Source organism: Pelophylax lessonae, assembly GCF_965119305.1.
Source record: "Pelophylax lessonae genome assembly, chromosome: 11".
Classification (NCBI taxonomy): Eukaryota; Metazoa; Chordata; class Amphibia; order Anura; family Ranidae; genus Pelophylax; species Pelophylax lessonae.
In genome coordinates, this window is record NC_138778.1 from 44,710,413 (window position 1) to 44,737,153 (window position 26,741).

General features: G+C 44.7%; 1 protein-coding gene across 1 annotated transcript in view; it reads right to left on the minus strand.

Moving 5' to 3' along the window:
• TP53INP2 (tumor protein p53 inducible nuclear protein 2) overlaps positions 1–21,535 on the minus strand; it is a 48,793-nt gene extending 27,258 nt beyond the window's left edge. Inside the window, exon 1 of the mRNA XM_082272352.1 lies at positions 21,379–21,535. The gene's annotated coding sequence lies outside the window, so the exon portion shown is untranslated. The remainder of the gene's footprint in view (positions 1–21,378) is intronic.
• Positions 21,536–26,741: the final 5,206 nt, after the last annotated feature.

Sequence of the window (26,741 nt, forward strand, 5' to 3'; positions counted from 1 at the left end):
TAAAATCAATTTATTTTTCCCTTAAAATTATACATTTTCTCAGTTTAAACATTTGATATGTCATCTATGTTGTATTCTGAATAAAATATTGGAATTTGAAATTTCCACATCATTGCATTCTGTTTTTATGCACAATTTGTACAGTGTCTTAACTTTTTTGGAATCAGGCTTGTAATAATATTGCACCTAGTTTAACCGCTTGCTGACCGCCGCACGACTATTCACTACTACGTCAGTACTACGTCGCTAGCCTGTGAGGCTCTAGGGAGCGAGCGCGCGCCGCCGGAGGCGCACTCCCGCGCGGTGGACCCGATGTCCACCGTCACTTGCGATCGTCCGTTACACCGGAAGAAAGGCAGGCGGCTAATGTAAACAAAGCTGCCTGTCATTCTCCCTGTGTAAGAATGGAGATCACACGGTTCTACTATGAAGGACCGTTGATCTCTGTTCTTACACTAGTAGCCACAGCCAATCACAGTTAGAAACACGCCCCTAGGGACACACTTAACCCCTCCCTCTCCAATAAAGTTAACTCCTGCACTGCCAGTGTCATTTTTACAGTAACAGTGCATATGTATAGCACTGATTACTGTAGTAATGTCACTGGTAACCCCAAAAGTGTCAAAAATGTCAGTCAAGGGTCCGATCTGTCCGCCGCAATGTCGCAGTCCTGCAAAAAAAAAAAAACGCAAATCGCCGCCATTACTCATTAAAAAAAAAACAACAAAAATTACAAAAATCTTTCCTTTAGTAAACGCAATAACTTTTGCGCAAACCAATCAAAATACGCTTTTTGCGATTTTTTTACACCAAACATATGTAGCAGAAAACAAATTGGCCTAAAATGTTAAAAAATTTTGATTTTTACATTTTTTTGGGGGGAATTTCATATAAAAAAAATGCGAAAAATATATAGTTTTTTTTGCAAAATTGACGCTCTTTTTTTGTTTATAGCGCATGATCAAAAAATCGCACAGGTGATCAAATACCACCAAAAGAAAGCTCTGTTTGTGGGAAAAAAAGGACATCAAATTCGTTTAGGTACAGCTTCGCACGACCGCGCAATTGTCCGTTAAAGTCACGCAGTGCCGAATCGCAAAATGGGCCCTGGTCAGGAAGGGGGTAAAATCTTCCGGGGCTTAAGTGGTTAAGGACAAACATCCAGGACATTCCTGCAGTTCTTTGGCCGCTTTGCACAGTCACCTCTGCTCTACAGACAGAAGAATTTCAAGTTCTCGGACAGGTACCCGCAGCTACAAAAGGCCCTTGGTGGCTCGAGGCAAATGTTAACCATTAAATGGCCACTAATCTGGAATGTTTATAGGAAGCTATTTTCGAGGTGTGAGATTTCTATAAACAGTAGCCGCCGTGTCCTTTCCCTATGAGTGGAGGCGGTGAACTCCGGTATAATGAGATTAGGTGTAGAACACGATGTCCTGAGCTGTGTGCAGTTAGGAAGGTGGCGGGTCTTGGAATAAACCTTCACATATCAGAAAACGGACTCCGAGATTCTAAAAATAGGCTCTCTAGGGTACAATATTAACCATCTACCTGACGGCAGGCTGGTACTACATTACCAGTTCCCTGGCCAAGGCAGAACTGCACCGTGTTGTCTGCCAATGGTCAGGTTATGCCTGGCATAACAAAGTACACAAGAGAGGCTGATGGGATCGATGGTAGAGCTGGCTTTGTTACAGTGTTGTCAAGCTGCAAAGGAAACATTAGAAGGTTGAAGCTCTGAACCATGAAAAGGATAAAGGACGTGTCCTGAAAGGAAAGAGTAGGCTGATACTGCTGACCAACCTCTGAAAATGCTAGCTGCTGGGCTGTCATGCTGATCCTTAGGATTCACAACTTTGAGTCACTGATCCAGAATGGAACAAGTATGCAGCTCTGGAAAGTTGGAGAGAAGTCAGAGTTCCCAATCCGTACATTCATTCTAGGTCAGTGACAGAGAATGCTGTAGAGCAAGGGTGTCAAACTCCACTTCCATCGCGGGCTGCATTAGCATTATGGTTTCCCTCCAAGGGCCGGTTATATATGTAAGATTAGATGTCCAGAGCACCCCACACCCCCTTACATCAAAATACACCCCCTTACCAGAGGGTGGATCTGGGAAGAAGTGCAGGGTCTGGAGGAGAACTAGAGGAGGGCTAGAGTCAGCTTCCAGAGAATGCTGAATGCTGAGACCAGGAGAGGCAGAGACAAGGTGTTGCGGCTGAGCGGTGCAGGATCTGTAGGAGGAGTTCTGCCCTCCTCTCTGATGCAGACTGCTGAGGAGGAGGGGGGGCAAAGACGAACCTTCTGCAGCTGCACAGAGTACTGCAGGATCTGGCAAAGGAGTTCTGTCCTCTCTGCTACCGACTACAGAGAAAAGGTGGGGGCAGAGACAAGGGGGGTGCCACAGCTGCATGAGAGGTGCGAGGGCCACATGAAATGGCCTGGGGGGCTGCATTCGGCCCGCGGGCCTTGTGTTTGACACCTGTGCTGTAGAAGGTAGGCTTGAACTGATATTAAAGTTGTAAAGGCAGAAGGTTTTTTTAACTTAATGCACTCTATGCATTAACCACTGGCTGACCGCCCACCACAGATATACTGCGGCAGGCTGGCTCAGCTGCGCGAATCGACGTATGGGTAGAAGAAGTGGTTGTACCGGGGTGATGCCTACAGCTACCGTTTTTTGGAGGTTTCTGGTGATAACCGATGCGGTTCAGCGGTTCTCACACGGAGCGGGAGGGGAGGTGCCCCCGCTCCCACCTCCTTCTGCCGCTCTACCCTGATCATTCCTCCCACCGGGAGACCCGAGCGACCAGCCTTCCTGTCCGGCGTCTGGTCAGAGTACCGAACAAAGCCAGATTTAGCTTCGATTGGGTCTCCGATGAAGTAACCCAGAAGTGACGTCACAAGGTCACTTCCTGTTTACTCGGCTACCAATGGCACCGCTTTAACATAAATTACAATATTCAAAAACAAAGATTATGGCGGTTTGAATATTTTTTATTGCAAAGGAGGGACCCCTGACCCCTCCATAAAGAGTACCTGTCACTGCCTATTACTGTCACAAGGGATGTTTAAATTCCGTGTAACAGCAATAAAAGTGATCTGATTTTTTTTTTTAAAGGAACAGTGAAAAAAATAAAATAGGAAGACAGTGCCCCCGTGAGCTCACGCACCAAAGAAAACGCATACGTAAGTCGCGCCAGCAAATGTAAACAGTGTTCATATCACATATCTGAGGTATTGCCGCGATTGTCAGAACAAGAGCAATAATTCTAGCAAAAGACCTCCTCTGTAACTCTAAACTGGTAACCATTAAAAATGTTTAAAGCGTCGTCTATGGAGATTTTTTAGGTACTGTAGTTTGTCGCCATTCCATGAGTGTGTGCAATTTTAAACTGTGACATATTAGGTATCTATTTACTCGGCGTGACATCATCTTTCACAATATACAAAAAAACTGGGCTAACTTCACTTAATTAAAAAAAAAAAAAATTAGCAGTAAAGTGTATTTTTCCCCAAAAAATTGTTTTTGAAAGACCGCTGCGCAAATACTGTGTGACATGAAATAATGCAATGACTGCCATTTTATTCTCCAGAGCCTTCGCTAAAAAAATATATATAATTTTTGGGGGTGCTAAGTAACTTTCTAGCAAAAAAATACTGATTTTAACTTGTAAACAACATGTGTCAGGAATAGGCCTGGTCCTTAAAGCGGAGTTCCAGACGTTTTTGTGTTTATTAAAAGTCAGCAGCTAAAAAAAGTGTATCTGCTGACTCTTAATAAACACACACTCACCTGTCCCATGATCCAGGCATATGGTCGCCCGAAACCTCATTCCTCTCCTCTCGGTGGCGCCGGCATCACTAGTGTAGGCACCCGCCTGTGACAGCTTGTGGCTTCACAGCCAGGTGCGCACGGCGCATGCGCGAGTCACGCGTCGTGAATGGCCAGGCAATCTTCTGGGTCCTGTGACGTGTCCCAGAAGATTGCAGGGAGAGAGGGGGAGAGGAGAACTTCCGCTCGAGCCGCCTAGGCGGCCCGAGCAGAAGTGGGAGTGGGTAGCTGTCATATCTAGGTACCCGCCCCCCCCCCCAAAAAAAAAGAGGGTCGGGAGGACTTAAAGCGGAAGTTCCACTTTTGGGTGGAACTCCGCTTTAAGTGGGTAATGTGATGGTAATTTTTTATGTTTTAATAAAACTGTATTTAGGGAAGGGATAGAGCCTCTTCTAAGTTTAATTTCTGTGTCCTTGTGGGTGAGGGGAATTTCCTCTCACTTCCTGTCTCAGTGACAAAGTGTCACCAATCTGGAAGTGAAGGAGTTCTATAATGGGGACACCAAAAATAAATGTTAGAGGTGCCTTTTTACAGAAATTGCCCCACACTTCCTATGAGATGGCAGGCAGTAATTATTAATGTATAATAACGCACATCACCATAAACAAAATACAGACAAATAAATACAGACCTTGGGTTGGAATAAATAAGGCCGCTGCCGTTTATTATTGGTTTTTAATAATAATTAAACAACTTTAATAATAAAATTAACCATAAGTGCCGGTTCACACTAATGCGATCACAGACATCACATATAATTCGGAGCGCACTGTTCCTAAAATCACATGCGATGTCTGTGCGGTGCAAATTCAGCCATACAGTGTGTATGGCTGAATTTGCACCATAATCGCAGTGAACTCGCACAGGACCCTTTTTTTGGTCCGCAGCAGAATCGGATCGCATGGTGGTTCACACTAGTGCGACCCGATTCATGTGCGAACTGTCATATCACACTGCGATATGCAATCTGATCTGGGGGTTAACTTTGAATTAACACCCACAGCGTATCGCATATGGCAGTGTGAACTGCCTGTGCTGTGGATGCGATGCGGGAACACGCAGGATATTCGCAGTGTTCCCACATCGCAATAATGTGAACCGGGACACTCAAACAACCTAGCCACTACGGCTCAGGTTGCATAAATAACAAAATTATCCAAAAATATTTTTCCAACATTAAAAAATGCAATTAACCACTTCCCGACCACCCACTGCCTTTTTACTGCGGCAGAGTGGCTCTCCTGCGCAAACCGACGTAGGTCCATGTCGGTCGCGCGCGGGAAGCTAGGGGGAAAGCGCGCGCCGGTGGTGGCGTGCTCCCACCCCCACTCGGCAGCGGGGAAGCCGATGCACGGGTTAGGCGGCTCCGATTGCCGCCTGACACCCACGATCGCTCCCCGCTGAGAGAGAAGGACGGTCGGCTGTTGTAAACACAGCTGACCGTTCTTCTCCCTGCAATGACCATAGAGCCCCTGTGAAAATGGGTGAACCAACAAAACTGCGCAAATGAATGTGATATAAAAAATAAACATAAACGTGATTCAGGTGAAATCTCTTCCACTATGCAAGCTGCCACATAGAGTCCCTGTGATCCTTCTATATAGGATCACATGTCTCTATCTTCATTTCATAAGCCCTGCCCCCACAGTTAGAATCACTCCCCTAGGCTCACATTAAACCCCTTGATCACTAACAGCGTTAACCCCTTCCCTGCCAGTGTCCTTTTTACAGTAACAGTGCATATTTATAGCACTGATTACTGTAGTAATGTCACTGGTACCCCCAAAAGTGTCAAAAATGTCAGTTAGGGGTCCAATCTATCCGCCGCAATCTCGCAGTCCCGCAAAAATTGCAGATTGCCACCATTACTAGTAAAAAATAAAAAAACAATAAAAACAACATAAATAAATCTTTCCTGTAGTTAGTAGACGCGATAACTTTAGCGCAAACCAATAAAAATACGCTTATTGCGATTTTTTTTTTACCAAAAATATGTAGCAGAAAACAAATTGGCCTAAAATGTTAATAAAAATTTGGATTTTTAAATTTTTTTCATATAGCAGAATGTGAAATATATTTTTTTTTTCAAAATTGTCGCTCTTTTTTTGTTTATAGCGCAAAAAAATAAAAATTGCACAGGTGATCAAATACCAGCAAAAGAAAGCTCAATTTGTGGGCGAAAAAGGACATAAATTTTGTTTGGGTACAGCATTGCACGACCGCGCAATTGTCCATTAAATTAACGCAGTGCCGAATCGCAAAATAGGGCCTGGTCAGGAAGGGGGTAAAATCTTCTGGGGCTGAAGTGGATAAGGAAAAGGTCAAATAACCCTCACCTCTGAGTCTAATATCCTACTTCTTCACAGCTAAATGAATGCTTTAACATACTTTAGACTTATCCCTGCCGCCAACCCATAAGAAAAGGGGGTGCAATACTGCTCCCCTTTTCCCCCGTTCCACTGACAGATTATCAACAGAAATTTGCCCAACAGGAAAACAGTAATACAAGGGTGGCTGCTTATGTACTAGGTTTGTTGCTTCCTTGTACAAATGGAAAGCATAATCAGAGAACTATAATTACAATCATTTCAAATACCAGTTTACACCGACCACAATTTTTTTTATTTACATCATCACTAGGCTGAGCGATTGTCGTGCTTTTGTAATCAGCAAGCAGAGCCTATTTGTTTATGGGTGGCTCCAGAGCGACTAGATTGTTCCTACGTGAACAGCCATCTCCGTGTCTGAAACCAACACCTAACACAATACACCTTGTGTGACATGTGTGCTAAACATTGCAAGTATGCACTGACTACACACAGCTGATCCCTTTGACAGCAGCTCTAGCCCCGCCCATTCAAAGACAGATCTTTGGTTCAATTCACAAGCCAAGACCTCTTTCACACGGGCTTTCCGAACCAGTCCGCCTGTCAGTTTTTCAGGCAGCCCTGATCGGAAACCTATGTAGCAGCAGATGTCACAGTTGACACCTGCTATCCGATCCCCTCTGTGAAATCCAGGTGGATGGTAACCCTATTTTCCATCTGTCTTGCGATTCGGATTGGATGAAAAACGGATAGGCAGTCGGTTTTCATCCGATCTCCCATAGAGGAGAGCAGGGATCTGACAGCTCAGTCTCTGCACAGTAAGCGGAGACGGAGCTGTCACCCGCCTGCTCAGCAGGAATCAGTGGATCGATCCCCACTGAGCAATGCGGAGTCCTCCGGCGGAACGCCTGTGTGACAAGACCCTAACAAACCAGGATAATAGCATGCTTCTTGCTTGCACGTGCTTGCTCCTGAGCCTCGCTGCTGCGTCCATATACACAGACAGCAGGACTTGCCCCCCCCTGCACTCTCTCGTCACGGTCTATAATTGACAGCACTGGGAGCCAATGGCTCCTGATGCCCCAGCAAAGCCAGCAAGACCCACAAGAAGTGAGGGGAGAGAAGAGCTGCAGACATGCACAGGGCTCAGGTAAGTAAATTAAAAGGTGAGGGGCACTGGTAGGCCCCCAGGATTATTTAGGGTACATATGAAATGAAAAGTCATTCCCAATGCTATGAATAAAAGGATCTTTTAGGCTCCGTTCACACTTGTGCCACTTGTCGTGCAACTTTGAACACATAAAGTCGCATGACAAGTCGCAGTCCATTCATTCCAATTGAATCCATTTTAATCTATGCGACTTAAAGTCACAGTGACCTGGAAAAGGTTCCTGCACTATTTTGATGCGACTTATGTGCCAGAGACTATAAAAGTAGTTCCAAAGTCGCACAAGTGTGAACGGTACTTTACTCTGAACTCAGAATTAAGCAGGTTGTTCTCGCTGGTCCTTACATTATATACTGCATAGCTAAAACCTTGTGGTCACCTGACTGAACACATCGATATGATCTTTGTGGGCATTTATATGGAGCCCCCTCTTCCTCGCTATGACATCACTAGATATTTTTCTGGGAAAGCTTTTAAACAAGATTTGGAAGTGTGTCTGTGAGAATTGTGCCCATTCTATCAAAAAAAAAAAAAAACATTTGTGAGATCAGGTAGTGATGTTGGGTTAGAAGGCAGTGGCGGCTGGTGAATATAAATTGGGGGGGGGCGTCAAAAAACCAACAACCCCCCCCCTGGCGGGAGGGCTGACCGGCAATCAAATCTACCACCCCCTCCAGGGACGGACGGCTGGCAGCCGGACAGCCAGCATCCTTACCTGCTCCTTCCCCAAGCGGCTGGGAGTCTCCTCCCTCTTCCTGGCCAATGGCAAGTAAAATCGCTTCTCTTTTCAGCCAATCAGGAAAGGGGTCTCACGACCTGCTTCCTGATTGGCTGGGAGGAAAATCAGTGTGATAATAGTAAATATTCATTCACTATTGTCATGCAACAGGGTGGGCTCAGGGTGCAGTGCTCTGCGCCCCAAGCCCACCGTTTTTTGAAGCCTATTAGAGCCTCTTGAATCCCCTATTGGAATCCATGCATTTGACGCCCTGCATGTAGCTTAGGGGGCCGGACGCATGGATAGGGGGGCCACGCCCCTGCGCCCCCAATGGACGGGCCACCACTGTTAGAAGGCCTGGCTCACAATCAGAATCAATTCATCCCAGAGGTGTTCTGTAGGCTCGAGGTCAGGGCTACGTGCAGGCCACTGATGTTCTTCTACACCAAACTCATCCAACCATGTCTTTGTGGAGCTGGTGTCTTTGTGCAAGGGGTACATTCAAACTGGAACAGCAAAAGGCCTTCTCCAAACCACTATCCACAAGGTTGGAAGCATGCATTTGTCTAGATTATCTTTGTATGCCAAAGCATTAACAGTACCCTTCACTAGAAACATGTAAACTCAATAATTGTGAGGGGTGTCAAGCCCATATAGTGTATATTGTTGGTAATGTGCTCCACAATGTTCACTTCCAAGGATTGCACGTTAACTGCAATTGGCAGTAACGATAAGCTTGGTTGATCGCCTGCAAAATATCAGGAGGCATACTATGACTTCTGCATACATGTGCTCATGTCATATTATATTCACAACTGTTCACTGCAGTGTGACGGAAGCTGGCCTGCCACCTCAAATAGTGTTCATCTGTACCTGGAGGGAAAGAAGCTGTACGCCCATCTTCCCTGCCGGATGCAAGTCAGGCAGCCCTAATCCTACTCTGTCTATCACTAATATAATACAGCTAAGCTACATTCAATGTATGGGGTTCAATAAACCTTATTTTTAGCTATGGGTCGGCTACATTCCTCTTCCGGGAAGTAGAACTCAACACAACATAGTGCACAAGCTCCAAAAAACATCTGTATATCCACTGGCCATTCAGAATTTATCAACAGTTATGGAGTATGAAGAGCTACTCTAATCATGTAGGTAAACCCTCAAACTAAACCCCCTTTAAATTTTCTGGATATATCTAGTGGAAATTTGATTGGGCATGGCTAGCTTTTAGCTGGCCATACACAGAGAGATGTGACTCTTGGATAAACCTTCAATGGACAATGGACAGATATCCATTATTCATGGCATCTCAGACGCCTAAGGCAGCACCATATGGCACAAGGTTACCTCTATTCATTTTTAATATATCAGTCAGACAAAACCTTCCAGCCAATTGAATTCCTTATAGCCCCGTGATCAGTCTCCAAAGGCCCCATGAGGTATTTTAATTATGTAAAATCTCCACAGCTGTTAAGCTAGTCGCAGGCCTAAAGCCTAGTAAACATGGGCCGACTTCAGTATAAGCCAGTCAACATTCGGCCTATGTGTACCATAGCTGTTAAGCTGGTTGCAGGCCTAAAGCCTATTAAACATGGGTCGACTTCAGTAGAAGCTGGTCAACATTCGGCCTTTGTGTACCACAGCTGTTAAGTTGGTTGCAAGCCTAAAGCCTAGTAAACATGGGCCGACTTCAATATAAGCCGGTCAACATTCGGCCTATGTGTACCACAGCTGTTAAGCTGGTTGCAGGCCTAAAGCGTAGTAAACATGGGCCGACTTCAATATAAGCCAGTCAACATTAGGCCTGTGTGTACCACAGCTGTTAAGCTGGTTGCAGGCCTAAAGCCTAGTAAACATGGGCCGACTTCAATATAAGCCGGTCAACATTAGGCCTGTGTGTACCACAGCTGTTAAGCTGGTTGCATGCCTAAAGCCTAGTAAACATGGGCCGACTTCAGTATAAGCCGGTCAACATTTGGCCTATGTGTACCACAGCTGTTAAGCTGGTTGCAGGCCTAAAGCCTAGTAAACATGGGCCGACTTCAATATAAGCCGGTCAACATTCGGCCTATGTGTACCACAGCTGTTAAGCTGGTTGCAGGCCTAAAGCCTAGTAAACATGGGCCGACTTCAATATAAGCCGGTCAACATTCGGCCTATGTGTACCACAGCTGTTAAGCTGGTTGCAGGCCTAAAGCCTAGTAAACATGGGCCGACTTCAATATAAGCCGGTCAACATTCGGCCTATGTGTACCACAGCTGTTAAGCTGGTTGCAGGCCTAAAGCCTAGTAAACATGGGCCGACTTCAATATAAGCCGGTCAACATTCGGCCTATGTGTACCACAGCTGTTAAGCTGGTTGCAGGCCTAAAGCCTAGTAAACATGGGCCGACTTCAATATAAGCCGGTCAACATTCGGCCTATGTGTACCACAGCTGTTAAGCTGGTCGCAGGCCTAAAGCCTAGTAAACATGGGCCGACTTCAATATAAGCCAGTCAACATTCGGCCTATGTGTACCACAGCTGTTAAGCTGGTTGCAGGCCTAAGGCCTAGTATACATGGGCCGACTTCAATATAAGCCGGTCAACTTTTGGCCTATGTGTACCACAGCTGTTAAGCTGGTTGCAGGCCTAAGGCCTAGTATACATGGGCCGACTTCAATATAAGCCGGTCAACATTAGGCCTGTGTGTACCACAGCTGGTTCGGCCGGCTTTTGTCGACAGCTCATGACTGTAAAAGGTCTGGCGACTAGCTACTGATCTGATTGCTCTCAGCCAATGGCTGTGAGCGTTGGCCGGAGTGTTCTGGCGGGGGGGGGGGGGGCATTAGTGCTCTCCCCACTGTTAGAACACAATAGAACAGCAGGGCAGTTCGCTGTACTAACATTGGATTGGTAATACAGCGGCTCCCCCCTGAGTTGTCAGTTTTTTTTCGTTCAAAACTAGTAGTGTGTAGGACGCTTTACAAATCTGATTGTACATTCTCCATACAATCTCTTTTTTTACCCCCAACAACTTTACAAGGGGTGGCCTAAACAGTCTATGCAATTAATATCCAGTTGGGAAGGCTCTCATGTTACATAATAAACCTAAAGGAGGTTGTACAATCAGATTGCAACACGTGTTGCCAACTTTAAACCTCAGCAGCTATTTAGAGGGGTGTCCAGCCTATATAACACCCAACTGCTGGAACAATCCTGTTTGCTCCTATGAGTAGCACAAATACAATGACATAATGTTATAGGTAAGACGCTCTTTGTATGATATTGGGGTTGAGTTACTAAAGGCAAATAGACTGTGCATTCTGTAAGGGCCTTTGCTCCAGAGCTTGGTAAATGAGGGGAAGCTCTGTTGACTTCCATCATCCAAACATGTGCAAGCAAAATTGTTATTTTCCCCCCTTGCATGTGATTGGCTATTCTTTGCAAACTGAAGTTTCATCTCATTTACTAAGCTCTGGAGAAAATGCCTCTAGTAAACCAAAGCTTGTTTGGCTGTACATCTATGGATCACAGGGGTGCAGTACGTTCTGCATTCCTGTGACCCGTTTTCAGCAGACAGCAGGCTGAAGCCCATTGTCGGCTGACATTACAGAGCCAGTCCAGGTTTGGGCAAGATTGCAACAATGGAGTCGGGATACACTCACATGCCTGGACTGGCAACCGGCTCAGCCTCTCAGCGAGCCGCTGAGAGCCTGAGCTGGCCGCTCCCGCCCCTTCACAGCTCAACACTCCAGTGAGGGAGGGAGGGGCAGAGCAGAGAGCCGCTGACTGTCACCAGCTCTCTGCTCAAGGAGCTCTGAGAACCAAGTGTTCGGCGGTGTTCAATTGCTCGGTTCTCAGCATTATCAGCATTAGGGGTGCCGGGGGACAGATGCAGCATCAGACCGATGCTGCATCCACCTAGGTAAGTATGATTCTAAAAAAAAAAACAAAAAAAAAAAAAAAACTAAGCCAGTGGCGGCTGGTGCATGATAATTTTTTTTGGGGGGGGGGGCAAAACCCACCCCCCGCGGGATGGCCAGCTGGCAGGCAAATCCCCCCCCCCTGAGACATGCAACCGGCAGGCTAATTCACCCCCCCCCCCCCGAGGGACGGACGGCCGGACAGCCAGCATTCTCACCTCCTCCTTCCCGGATGGCTGAGATTCTCCTCCGGCCGGTTGTGCGTCTCCTCCCTCTTCCTCACCAATGGCCAGTAAAATCGCTTCTCTTTTCAGCTAATCGGGAAAGGGGTCTCACAACCTGATTCCTGATTGGCTGGGAGGAGAATCAGTGTGATAATTATTCACTATTGTCATACAACTGGGTGGGCTCACCCTTTTTTGAAGCCTATCAGAGCCTCTGGCTCTAATCACGTGCTTACAAAAAAAAAAAACCCCCAATGGACGCGCCGCCACTGAACAAGCCCATACATCGCTTTTAAGGCATATGTACAAAAGCATGAGCAAAGCTACGCACATTAGCCCCCCATTTGCAACCTTAGAATGTTGCGATCTTTGGCTGCAAGTGTTCAAAGTACTGTAGCTGTTTTTAGTAACAAGCTTTATTTATAAATAGAGTTAAATAGAGAAAATATTTCTCTGGAAATGTGCTTATATTGCGACTTTTCCTGTGTATCTTTAACATTATACAAATGACTTCACTGGTATCAAACACAGCAATTTTCAAGGATTTTTTAATTGTCTGATGGAAATGCTTATTTTCAGTCACTTGCCACCCACACATGTAAAAAGTGTGTGCAAAGTTCAAATCTTGGTTGCAATGGCCAAAACTTTGTCTTCTCCACAGCCTGTTTATGATCAGCAGAGATACAAAGTATCCAGAATAGACGCCAACAAGAGACAACCTGTAGCCACACAAGTGTTGCAGAATTGTCGTCTTATCAGAAGCCGTGAAAAGCTACAGAGTGACATATTCCTCAAATTGAACATCTGATTGCTACATCTCTAGCACTGAATATGTGAAGAGGATTATAAGTAAACACCTTAAGTCCCGATTCACACTCCCACTACTTGTCAGGCGACTTGGTCGCCTGACAAGTCGCGCTCCATTCTGTACAATGGAACGCTCTGATTCCTGCAGTACTTGGGGGCGACTTCGGAGCGGCTTGCATTGACTTCTATTAGAGAAGTCGTTGCAAGCTGCGATGTAGTCGTGCAGCAGGGGGCGGCTTCAAAGTCTGGTCATCCGCTAACGTCCGCAATTCCATTGACATGCATTATGTCCGTTTTTTATTTGCAAACGGATGGGAGGAAAAAGGACATACAGACCGCCCGTGTGAAAGGACCCTTTTAAAAAAAAAAAAAAAAAAGCTAAAGAAGAAAAACTCATGCAAAAAAGCTAAAAAATCCAAGTCCAAAAACACACCCAAAAAACGACCAAAGACATTCCCCTGAAAAATGACCACAGACTAGAGATGCAATGGCGCTGATTTACTAAAACTCAGAGTGCAAAATCTGGTGCAGCTCTGCATAGAAACCAATCAGCTTCCAGGTTTTTCTGGGTAGAAGTTTAACAAACTGAAGTTAGGAGCTGATTGGCTATCATGCACAGTTGCTCCAGATTTTGCACTCGCCAGTTTTAGTAAATCAACCCCTATGTATCAAGAATAGGGACACCAACAAAGGGACCACCTACAGCCACACAAGTGTTGCAGAATTTGCATCTTGTCAGAGGCCACCAAGAAAAGCTACAGAGGGTCATGTTTCCCAGGATGAACATCTGATCTCCACATCTAAAAAATAGAATATCTGTGTTACAATATGTATGGGCAATAAAAGGTAAACACCCTTATAGAGACGAGTAGAGAGGATATTGGTCACAACTTTGTGCCCTCAGCACCCTGTATATGATCAGCAGAGATACAATGTATCAGGAATAGATGCCAACAAGGTACAACCTGTAGCCTAACAAGTGTTGCAAAATGTGCATCCCATCAGAGGCCACCATGAAAAGCTACAGAAAAACTTATAGAGTGACAACCCCTAGCAACCTCTGGAGGAACCTTAGGGTTCCATAGAACCCTGTTTAAGAAACCCGGCTATTTATGATCAGCAGAGATAAAAAGTATCAAGGATAGAGATGCCAACACAGAACCACCTTTAGCCTCACAAGTGTTGCAGAATCTGCATCTTGTCAGAAGCCACCATGGAAAGCTACAGCAGTGGCGGTTTTAGGCATGGGCGAACGGGGAAGCCGCCCGGGGCGGCATTTTTTCATGACACGTGGGGGGCGGCATGACAGTGTTCCCCAACCCCCGGGCCGTGCCGCGGACCGGTACCGGTCCGTGGATCAAATGGTACCGGGCCGCCCGAGGAACTTCGAATAATTTCACTGTGGCAGCCGAGGCGCGGAGCATTGCCCCCCCCCCCCCCGAGCCCGCCCATTGTGTGACAATAGTAAATGAAAATTCGCTATTGTCACACTGATCCTCCTCCTGGCCAATCAGGGAGTGGGTCCTCCCGCTTCCTAATTGGCCGAAAGGCAAACCCCACGCCATTGGCCGAGGAGGAGGCGCCGCGGGAGGACTGAGGAGACGCCGGGAATCCGGGGACTGAACTGAAGAGAAGTGAGGTAAGGGCACGGACGGGTCTCGCGGCGGGAACGCTGGTGCTCTGCATTGAAAGGTGGCACGCTGACATCTCTACATTGAAAGGGGGCAATGCTGTGGCACTCTGCATTTATTGGGGCATTGCTATGGCACTCTGCATTTATTGGGGGCATTGCTGTGCACTCGGCATTTATTGGGGGCATTGCTGTGGCACTCTGCATTTATTGGGGGCATTGCTGTGGCACTCGGCATTTATTGGGGGCATTGCTGTGGCACTCGGCATTTATTGGGGGCAATGCTGTGGCACTCGGCATTTATTGGGGGCAATGCTGTGGCACTCGGCATTTATTGGGGGCAATGCTGTGGCACTCGGCATTTATTGGGGGCAATGCTGTGGCACTCGGCATTTATTGGGGGCATTGCTGTGACTCTCTGCATTTATTGGGGGCAATGCTGTGGCACTCTGCATTTATTGGGGGCAATGCTGTGGCACTCTGCATTTATTGGGGGCAATGCTGTGGCACTCTGCATTTATTGTTATGTTGTCATGTTATTTTTTTTTGGGGGGGGGGGCGCCGGGAGGGAGTCTTGCCCGGGGAGCAATTTAATGTAGAACCACCACTGAGCTACAGTGACATGTTCCTCAAGTTGAACCTCTGATCACCACATCTATAGGACAGATGTGCTGCAACGTATGAATAGAATGAAAGGTGAACCAGTTTACATTGCAGAGAAGTAGGTATATCAGTCAAAGGATTGTCCACTCTGCAGCCTATATAGTATATTAGCTTTTCTCAACCATTTCAATGTGGAGGAAGTAACTTTCAAGTCTCAGGGAATCCCTCCTAAAAATTACTATATCTACAACCCATACATTAGTGTGATGGCCAGTGGGAAGAATGTTCCTTACATCTGTGATCATTGGGAAGAATTACCCCCTTACAGAAAGCTAAAAAGATCATTGGTGTCAGTGGAAACTTATCTGAGAGGCAGAAATGACTTATGGCTCAAGGAACCCCTAGCGACCTCTAAAACACATATGTCAAACACAAGCCCAATAGGCCAAATACGGCCCACTAGGCCTTGTCATGTGGCCCTCACACCCAGTTTTGCAGCTGGATCGTAGTGGAACTCAATTCTGCCACCTCCGGCTCTTACCCCATACTCCTGCTCCCCGCTGTCACTTGTAAATACAGAAGCCTTCTGTGTTTACAAGAGACAGCTTTGCTTTTAGCGGCTTCCGGATGTAACAGATCCCTCATGACAGGACACGGCGGGGACAGCTCTGCAGAATCTGAGAGCAAGAGCAATCTCCATGCAAAGCAATGTCACCTACGCAGGGAGGTATAACAGAGTCAAATACACAGATAGTAGAGAGCTGCCAACACAGTATGAAAGAGTGGAAAAGCTTTAGGGAGTGGGGGGTTTGGTGTTGCACACTGTGCATACCGCGCCCTAAACCCTGTACACAGCGCGCCACTGAACTGTGCATTCTGTATATAGCACACCACTAAACCTTGCACACTGTGCGTAACGCATACCTGAACTCAGCATGCTGTGCATAGAATAGCACACTGTTAAACCCTGCACTCTACACAGAGCATCCCTGAACTATGCACCCTGTACATAGCGTACTACTGAACTCTACGCTAGGTACACAGCGCACCCCTAAACCTTGCTTTCTGTACACAGTGCACCTCTGAAATCTGCACCCTGTATGTAGTGTACCACTAAACTCTGCACTCTGTGAAGGGTTTAGTGGTCTGCTATGTACAGAGTGCAGAGTTCAGTGGTACACTACGTACAGGGTGCAGAGTTCAGAGGTGCGCTGTGTACAGAGTGCAGGGTTTAGGGGTGTGCCATGCACAGCGTGCATGGTTCCAGACTGCGTTACATACAGTGTGAAGGGTTTAGTGGTGTGCTATGTGCACTGTACGTAACGCAGTCTGGAACCATGCACGCTGTGCATGGCACACCCCTAAACCCAGCACACACCTGAACTATGCACCTTGTACATAGCATACTACTGAACTCTGCACTCTGTACATAGCGCACTCCTAAATCCTGCACTCTGTACACAGTGCAGTGAGTGCACCCCTGAACTCTGCACCCTGTATGTAGCGTACTACTGAATTCTGCACATAGCACACTCCTAAACCCTGCACTCTGTACACAGTGCACCCCTGAACTCTGCACCCTGTACATAGCCTACTACTGAACTCTGCACCCTGTACGTAATGCACTTCTCTAGAATAAAAGAGTAGATACATAGTTTTACAGATACAACTGGCTCCTTTGAGGGCAACCATATTCCTGATGTGGCCCACGATGAAATTGAGTTTGACATCCCTGCTCTAGAGGAGCCCTGGTTGAGAAACCCTGCTATATATGATCAGCAGAGATACAAAGTATCAAGAATAGAGACATCTACATGGAACCACCTGTGGCCTCACAAGTGTTGAAGAATTTCCATCTTGTCAGAGGCCACCATGAAAAGCTACAGAAGGACATGTCCCCCGGGTTGAACATCTGATGACCACATCTATAGGACAGAATATCCGTGTTGTAATGTATTATACCTTTATATAGAAGAGTAGTGGGGATATCGGTGAAAACATTCTCCCCTCTGCGGCCTATATATGATCAGCATAGATACAGTAGAACCAGGAACAACCTGTAGCCACATAATTGTTGCAAAACTTGTGTTTCATCGGAAGCCACCATGAAAAGCTATAGTAACATGTCCCCCAGGTTGAACATCTGATCAGCGCATCTAACGGATAGAATATCCATGTTGCAACGCAAGGATGAAAAGTAAACACCTTTATATAGCGGAGCAGCGGGGATATTCTCATGACATCCTGGCAGTTCAACAGAGGACAGTGGGAGAAAGCGTGACGTTCAATGTCATATGCAAATCAGCCCCACGTCACCGGGTGCATCCATGTGAAAAATAAGACGGGTGAAATTCCTGCACACTATGAGACTTAACACGACAAATATAGAATGACTGTGTACTCTGATGGAACAGACAGTAAATACGTCCCTAGCAGGTCTCCCCGCCGCTTCGTCTTATGGTTACCTACGATATATCCGGTTATTCCGTATTCCCAGACTCCTCCCACTCATCTCCTTCGCCGTTCCCCATAAGTTTTTTTATTTTTTTCTTTAACACTCTTTAGCGCTTAAAGGCAAATCTCCAAGAAGGGATTAATCTTTCATGATGAAACTCCAAATATAAAAGATGAGTGGCGTTCATTAAACCTGACCTAAATATTTTATCAGTCCCAGATCCTAATAATTAAGTGGCACATAGTCATCTATGTGAAAGAGCACAATATGGGGACAGCCTGGGGCCAGAGGATATTAACCCTTAGGTCCCCGGCAAGCCTTCTACAGCAAGAGTACGTCTTGACGTCTAGGCAAATCTGTGCCGACTTATTAGGCTCGGACCGCCATCCCCACACAAGACACCTGACAATAATTCCCATTTCCATAGAAGGACTAAAAATTCGAGCACAATTCCCCTGCAGAGGACACCCCACCCCCTGCATAGAGCATCCAAGCTTTCAGCAGACACGGGATTATGGATTTGCATATTGACAGAGCAAGCTAGGCAGAAGGAGGGGGGGGGGGGGGGGGAGTCAGGGACGGTTATTAACACATAAGCCCAATAAGTTAACGTCTATATGAAATCACAAGCTGGTCACCTCTCCAACCCCCCCTACATTATAGAGGGGAATAATAGGAGTAGGGGATCGGTGACAAGGGAGCGGGATACATAGAGATCATTCAGGGAGGAGGAGGAGAGAAGAGGAGGAGGGGGGAGGGAGAGGTACAGATGGAGGAACGAAGATGAAGAACTACACAGAGAAGAGAGGACAGGAAGAGACAGCAGGACCAGGATATGGAGATGGAAAACAAACAAGGGAGGCAACACAGAGATCTGCCAAGAGAGCAAGAAGAAAACAAACGCTGGTCATCAGGGATAGGAAACTCAACACAAATAGAACAAAAAATAAACAAAATTTAAAAGCCTCAATTTCAACTGGATGATCTGTAGTCATTGGGTGTAAATAGAAGACAAGGCAATACTAATTAACTCTAAGTGACTAGTGCAGGTGTGAAATCAAATTTAATAAAACAAAGATGACAAACTGTGTCCCCATGTATACCCCTTCTTCTGTAATACAGGGAGGATATACAACCTGTGCCCAAGTATACCCCTTCTTCTATAATACAGGGAGGATATACAACCTGTGCCCATGTATACCCCTTCTTCTATAATACAGGGAGGATATACAACCTGTCCCCATGTATACCCCTTCTTCTATAATACAGGGAGGATATACAACCTGTCCCCATGTATACCCCTTCTTCTATAATACAGGGAGGATATACAACCTGTCCCCATGTATACCCCTTCTTCTGTAATACAGGGAGGATATACAACCTGTGCCCAAGTATACCCCTTCTTCTATAATACAGGGAGGATATACAACCTGTGCCCATGTATACCCCTTCTTCTATAATACAGGGAGGATATACAACCTGTCCCCATGTATACCCCTTCTTCTATAATACAGGGAGGATATACAACCTGTCCCCATGTATACCCCTTCTTCTATAATACAGGGAGGATATACAACCTGTCCCATGTATACCCCTTCTTCTGTAATACAGGGAGGATATACAACCTTTCCCCATGTATACCCCTTCTTCTGCAATACAGGGAGGATATACAATCTGTCCCGGTGTATACCCCTTCTTCTGTATTACAGGGAAGATATACAACCTTTCCCCATGTATACCCCTTCTTCTGTAATACAGGGAGGATAAACAATCTGTCCCCATGTACACCCCTTCTTCTGTAATACAGGGAGGATATACAATCTGTCCCCATGTATACCCCTTCTTCTGTAATACAGGGAGGATACACAATCTGTCTCTATGTATACCCCTTCTTCTGTAATACAGGGAGGATATACAATCCGTCCCCATGTATACCCCCTTCTTCTGTAATACAGGGAGGATATACAACCTGTCCCCATGTATACCCCTTCTTCTGTAATACAGGGAGGATATACAACCTGTCTCATGTATACCCCTTCTTCTGTAATACAGGGAGGATATACAACCTGTCCCCATGTATACCCCTTCTTCTGTAATACAGGGAGGCTATACAACCTTTCCCCATGTATACCCCTTCTTCTGTAATACAGGGAGGATATAAAACCGGTTCCCATGTATACCCCTTCTTCTGTAATACAGGGAGGATATACAACCTGTCCCCATGTATACCCCTTCTTCTGTAATACAGGGAGGCTATACAACCTGTCCCCATGTATACCCCTTCTTCTATAATACAGGGAGGATATACAACCTGTCCCCATGTATACCCCTTTTTCTGTAATACAGGGAGGATATACAATCTGTCCCCATGTATACCCCTTCTTCTATAATACAGGGAGGATATACAACCTGTCTCATGTATACCCCTTCTTCTGTAATACAGGGAGGATATACAACCTGTCCCCATGTATACCCCTTCTTCTGTAATACAGGGAGGATATACAACCTGTCTCCATGTATACCCCTTCTTCTGTAATACAGGGAGGATATACAATCTGTCCCCATGTATACCCCTTCTTCTATAATACAGGGAGGATATACAACCTGTCTCATGTATACCCCTTCTTCTATAATACAGGGAGGATATATAACCTGTCTCCATGTATACCCCTTCTTCTGTAATACAGGGAGGATATACAACCTGTCCCCATGTATACCCCTTCTTCTGTAATACAGGGAGGATATACAACCTGTCCCCATGTATACCCCTTCTTCTGTAATACAGGGAGGATATACAATCTGTCCCCATGTATATAAGTTATTCTATATTACAGAATGGATTTACATGGGGACACAGTTGATCTCTTTTTTTTTGGTAATGGTGATGTCATCGTTTCCCCATGTATCTTCTCTATTAAAAAAGGATCTGATTTCCATGTGTCCCCATGTATACAAGACATACATGGGGACACAGTTTGCTATCTCAGATGTTTAGCCATTGTGTCCCCATGTATATGCATTTATCCTCCTTAGTAGGATTACTATGTGTCCCCTTGTATACAGACATATATGGGGACACAGTTTATCACTGATGCCATTGTATCCTCGTGTATATCCCTATATCCTTATTAATAAAGAAAGGATATACATGGGGACACAATTGTGACATATAAAAAGGGACATACATGGTGCCAGCTAATCTTTGTCATTGTGTCCCCATGTATATCTGTCATAGATGGGGACATGGTAATTGCCCCTCCTCCCTCTTGTGTTGTCTTGGAGCCCACACAAAGCCTGGATCATCCTGTGGATACAAAGGCAATACATAACGGTGTCCTCTTCTGTCCACCGAGCTGACCATCCATGGTCACCTATGACATTCTGTACCCAGCTGGTGACATCACAGAGCAGGGGGTGACGTCAGTGATTATAGTATTATGGTGTAGAGTGTTGGATGGTGTCTGATCCTGGATAGGTCTGGTGACCTCCAGAATGGGGGGGGGGGGGGGGGCTGTGACCTCCAGGCTGGTGTGATGGGGGGTGGGGGTCACCGCTCTCCAGGGGGTGAAGACTTATGCCACAGCTAGTTAGGCATTGTCCTGCTGGACACAACAAAGAGCAGCCCCCCCTGACCCCTGTGATAGATGGAATGCAGTGTACAGGTCATAGAGAGGAGGGAGAGGAAGGCTGGGGTGCATTACCTTACCGTGCAGCAGAGAATACAGAGCGAGCCTGTCCTAGAGTCGCTATACAGAAGCCTTGGTTGAGGTAGGTGCAGAGTGCGGGGTACGGCTCAGCCTCTGCCGGCTCATCTCACTGCCCAACAATCAGCCTTCAACAGCTGACAGCTACGTCACCCGACCACTCCCCCCGCCCGTGACGTCACCTTCTGCAGTGTAAATTGTTGAAAGAGGGGGCGGAGCTTGCGCTGAAAAGAGCCGGTGTCTTGTATTGTAATCCCGGGTGACGTCATTGGGGGGGGGGGGGGTCCACTACACTGTGTATGATCCCATAGGATCCAATGTACTCCTATACAATGCAATGCTCTACTATACAATCCTCTGTACCCCTATACAATCCAATGTACTCTTATACAATCCACTGTACTCCTATATAATCCACTGTACTCCTCTTATACAATCCTCTGTACCCCTATACAGAATGTACTCTTATACAATCCACTGTACTCTTATACAATCCACTGTACTCTTATACAATCCACTGTACAGTACTCCTATACAATCCAATGTACTCTTATACAATCCACTGTACTCCTATACAATCAACTGTACTCCTCTTATACAATCAACTGTACTCCTCTTATACAATCCACTGTACCCCTATACAGAATGTACTCTTATACAATCCTCTGTACTCCTATACAATCCACTGTACCCCTATACAATCCAATGTACTCTTATACAATCCACTGTACCCCTATACAATCCACTGTACTCCTATACAATCCACTGTACTCCTATACAATCCACTGTACCCTATAAAATCCACTGTACCCCTATACTATCCTCTGTACCCCTATACAATCCACTGTACTCCTGTACAATCCACTGTACCCTATAAAATCCACTGTACTCCTATACAATCCTCTGTACCCCTATACAATCTACTGTACCCCTATACTATCCAATTTACTCTTATACGATCCACTGTACCCCTATACACTCCACTGTACCACTATACAATCCACTGTACCACTATACAATCCACTGTACTCCTATATAATCCACTGTACTCTTATACAATCCACTGTACTCTTATACAATCCACTGTACTCATATACAATCCACTGTACTCCTGTACAATCCAGTGTACCCCTATACAATCCAGTGTACCCCTATACAATCCACTGTACCCTATAAAATCCACTGTACTCCTATACAATCCACTGTACCCCTATACAATCCACTGTACTCCTATATAATCCACTGTACCCCTATACAATCCACTGTACTCATATACAATCCAATGTACTCATATACAATCCACTGTACTCTTATACAATCCACTGTACTCCTGTACAATCCACTGTACCCTATAAAATCCACTGTACTCCTATACAATCCTCTGTACCCCTATACAATCTACTGTACCCCTATACTATCCAATTTACTCTTATACGATCCACTGTACCCCTATACACTCCACTGTACCACTATACAATCCACTGTACCACTATACAATCCACTGTACTCCTATATAATCCACTGTACTCCTATATAATCCACTGTACTCTTATACAATCCACTGTACTCTTATACAATCCACTGTACTCATATACAATCCACTGTACTCCTGTACAATCCAGTGTACCCCTATACAATCCAGTGTACCCCTATACAATCCACTGTACCCTATAAAATCCACTGTACTCCTATACAATCCACTGTACCCCTATACAATCCACTGTACTCCTATATAATCCACTGTACCCCTATACAATCCACTGTACTCATATACAATCCAATGTACTCATATACAATCCACTGTACTCTTATACAATCCACTGTACTCCTATACAATCCAGTGTACCCCTATACAATCCACTGTACCCTATAAAATCCACTGTACTCCTATACAATCCACTGTACCCCTATACAATCCACTGTACTCCTATATAATGCACTGTACTCTTATACAATCCACTGTACTCTTATACAATCCAATGTACTCATATACAATCCACTGTACTCTTATACAATCCACTGTACTCCTATACAATCCAGTGTACCCCTATACAATCCACTGTACTCTTAAACAATCCACTGTACCCCTATACAATCCACTGTACTCCCATACAATCCACTGTACTCTTATACAATCCACTGTACTCCCATACAATCCACTGTACTCTTATACAATCCACTGTACCCCTATACAAACCACTGTACTCCTATACAATCCACTGTACCCCTATACAAACCACTTTACCCCTATACAATCCACTGTACTCTTATACAATCCACTGTACCCCTATACAATCCACTGTACTCCTCTTATACAATCCACTGTACTCTTATGCAATCCAATGTACTCCTAAGGAATTCACTAAACTCCCATGGAATTAAGTTTACACCTATATAATTCAGGGGGCTCCTGTAGAATTCAAAGTACTCCTATAGAATTCCGTGTACTATATAATTTATTAACTGTATAATGTAGTGTACTTCAACAGAAGTCCGACATTCTTTCAGAGTTCTTCTATAGCATTCAATGTACTCCGGTGTACTCCTATAGAAGTTCCTCATATGTTTAATGTAACCCTATAGAATGTCTGTATGAATTAGGCATGCTCAATTTTCAGAAGGCATTCAGTGATACTTATAGAATCCTTGTATACGTACAATGTAGTCCTATAGAGTCTTTTCATACAATGCACTTCTATAGAACTTCCGCATACAATCAATGTGCTCCTATAGAATTACCACCATCACTCAATGTATGCTTATAGAATTTTTGCATATACAGTAGATGACAATGTACAGAATACTTGTATACATACAATGTACTACCATAGGATCTTTGCTTACCTTCAATGCACTTCTACCAAATCCCTGCATACATCACTTGTACTACCATAGCATCCCTATTCCCTACTTACATTGAATGTACTCCTTAAGAACTGCTCCAAACATTTAATTTACTTTTATACAATTCTCCTATATAATATATTCTATATATCCCTCTAGAGTTCCTGTATACAATTAAATAACTGATAGAATCATTGTACACATTCAGTGTAATTCTATAATATTCCCCCATATTTTCCAATTCATGTAGAATTAATGCATACATTCAATGTACTAATACAGAATGCCAGCATGTAATATAATACTACATATACTTACATGTTTTATACTGTTTTTATGTCTTTGAGCCCATGAAACAGCAGTTGTTTTTTAATTTTAATACTGTATAACAGGGATCCTCCAGCTGTTGCAGAACTACACGTCCCATGAGGCATTGTAAAACTTGACATTCACAGACATGACTAGGCATGATGGGAATTGTAGTTCCGGAACAACTGGGGGGCCATAGTTTGAAGACCACTGCTGTATAAAATCCAAATTCAGCAGGATATTCACAGTGCTTTTGGGTACATATAAAACAGCCTTTTTTGTAATGTTTCTGTGCAACCTCCCTTTCCAAGATTGTATTTTCCCAGGTTCTACTTTACAGCGAGGAATCAGAGATGTGAGCAGAAAGCGTAGCCACCTGCAAAAGATGCCAATATAAAACAAATTAGGCACTCACTGATAGGTTGCCTAAAGCTGGATATACACTAGTAGAATTTGGAAAGAAAATTCTTAGGAAAATTCCTATGAAAATTCTCATGTCGTTCAAAAGTAGTTAAAGATTATATTTCCTTTTAACATTTAATTGTGGAATGAATGGGATTTACTGAACAAAAACCACATACACTGTTATGGGATTATCTGAGCTACTTTGTAAGTGGCCAGAATTTCTAGCCGTGAACACAAACTGGAGCATTATGTTAAAGCATGTGCGTTAATGTGTGTTTTCCATGCATCATAATACATTGTGGTAAGGCTGTTCCTTCAATTGAATATGCTGGCGAGCGTCAAAATACCCTCAAAAAAAGTTTTCCATACATCATAATACATTGCGGTAAGGCTGCTCCTTCAATTGAATGTGCTGGCGAGCGTCAAAATACCCCCCAAAAAAGGGGCCAGGACCATTTTTGATAATGCAGCAAACCAAAACACATGGTGGTGCTTTGTGGTGCACTGCAATGCAGTCAAAATGAATGCAACCACAACAAGCTAACACTCTATACACTATAACACTCTATATAGCAGCAGAGTGGCTCAGGAGGTGGTTAGCACATCTGCTTTACAGCACTTACAGCACTGGGGTCCTCAGTTTGAATCCTAGCCAGGACACTATCTGCTTGCAAGGCATCACCTCCCATACTCCAAAGACATGGAGAGACCAGCTGCATTCACATGATAGCAGCTCAGAAAGAAGCATGAGCTACTTCACCACATTTGTTGCGCTCCCTATGTGTGTAGCGCGACCACGTGCCATTTTGTAAATAGATCCTAAATTGTAAACACCTTGAGGGCAGGGACTGATGTAAATAAAATAACAACAAAAAAGGGGGCGCATCAGCCTAACGCATGACCTTTATACAACATTTATTTTATTCGTAAAAGCAAATAATAAACTCACAAACAAATTATTTAACAAGCACATCATGTTCAAAGACACAAGCACCAAATCTGCAGCACTTGTTCATCAGCATGGGAAAAAGCTATCCTGATCCAATACGGCTAACGTGTTTCGGGGGGTTACCCCTCTTTATCAGGGCTCCTTTTGTTGTTCTTTTGGTGCTTTGCATTACGGGGAATCCTCAGTCCTAAAGAGGGCACTGGTGTCATCTATTTTGGAATTAGAACAGTGGAAGCCAGCTGGTATCTGAGCACTACATTTAAGCGCAGGAGGTTGCTTTTATTGTTCCCTGCTTTAAATGTCAATGCTTTATACATGCCTGTAATAAATAAATCCTCTGGATGTAAAAAATGTGGATTAGAGTACAAGGATTATTTCAGTTCCTGACACCTAAATCTTACGTCTGGCTGGAAAATAACCTCACCTGAAATGTTTTATAGATTACATTGGCAGAAAATGTATCAGAGTACATTAGCCATGCCAACTATTCCTTGACTATGAAGGACAGTGTGCTCCTGGCGGGGTCCCTTTTTCTAGGATCAGCTGTTACAGGGACAGAACACTGATCAGACCTGTACGGACAGGCTGTGGCTACTGTCTTGCAAGAAAGAATGGAGCAAAGTCTAGTTATAAAATGTAAGCTGATGAAACACTTCCTAGAGATTGTATCAGTCTGCATATTTCTTCATAACAGATTCAAATCAGCAGTTCTCCTTTACAAATGCATTAGATAGAGATGGAAGGTCAAATTCTACTGAGGGCTCAAAACATCTAAAATATGGGCTATGTGTGTAGTATAAAGATCTACTCATATAAGTCACAATTTATCTTTTTATATCATTTTTATTTCTAGTTCAT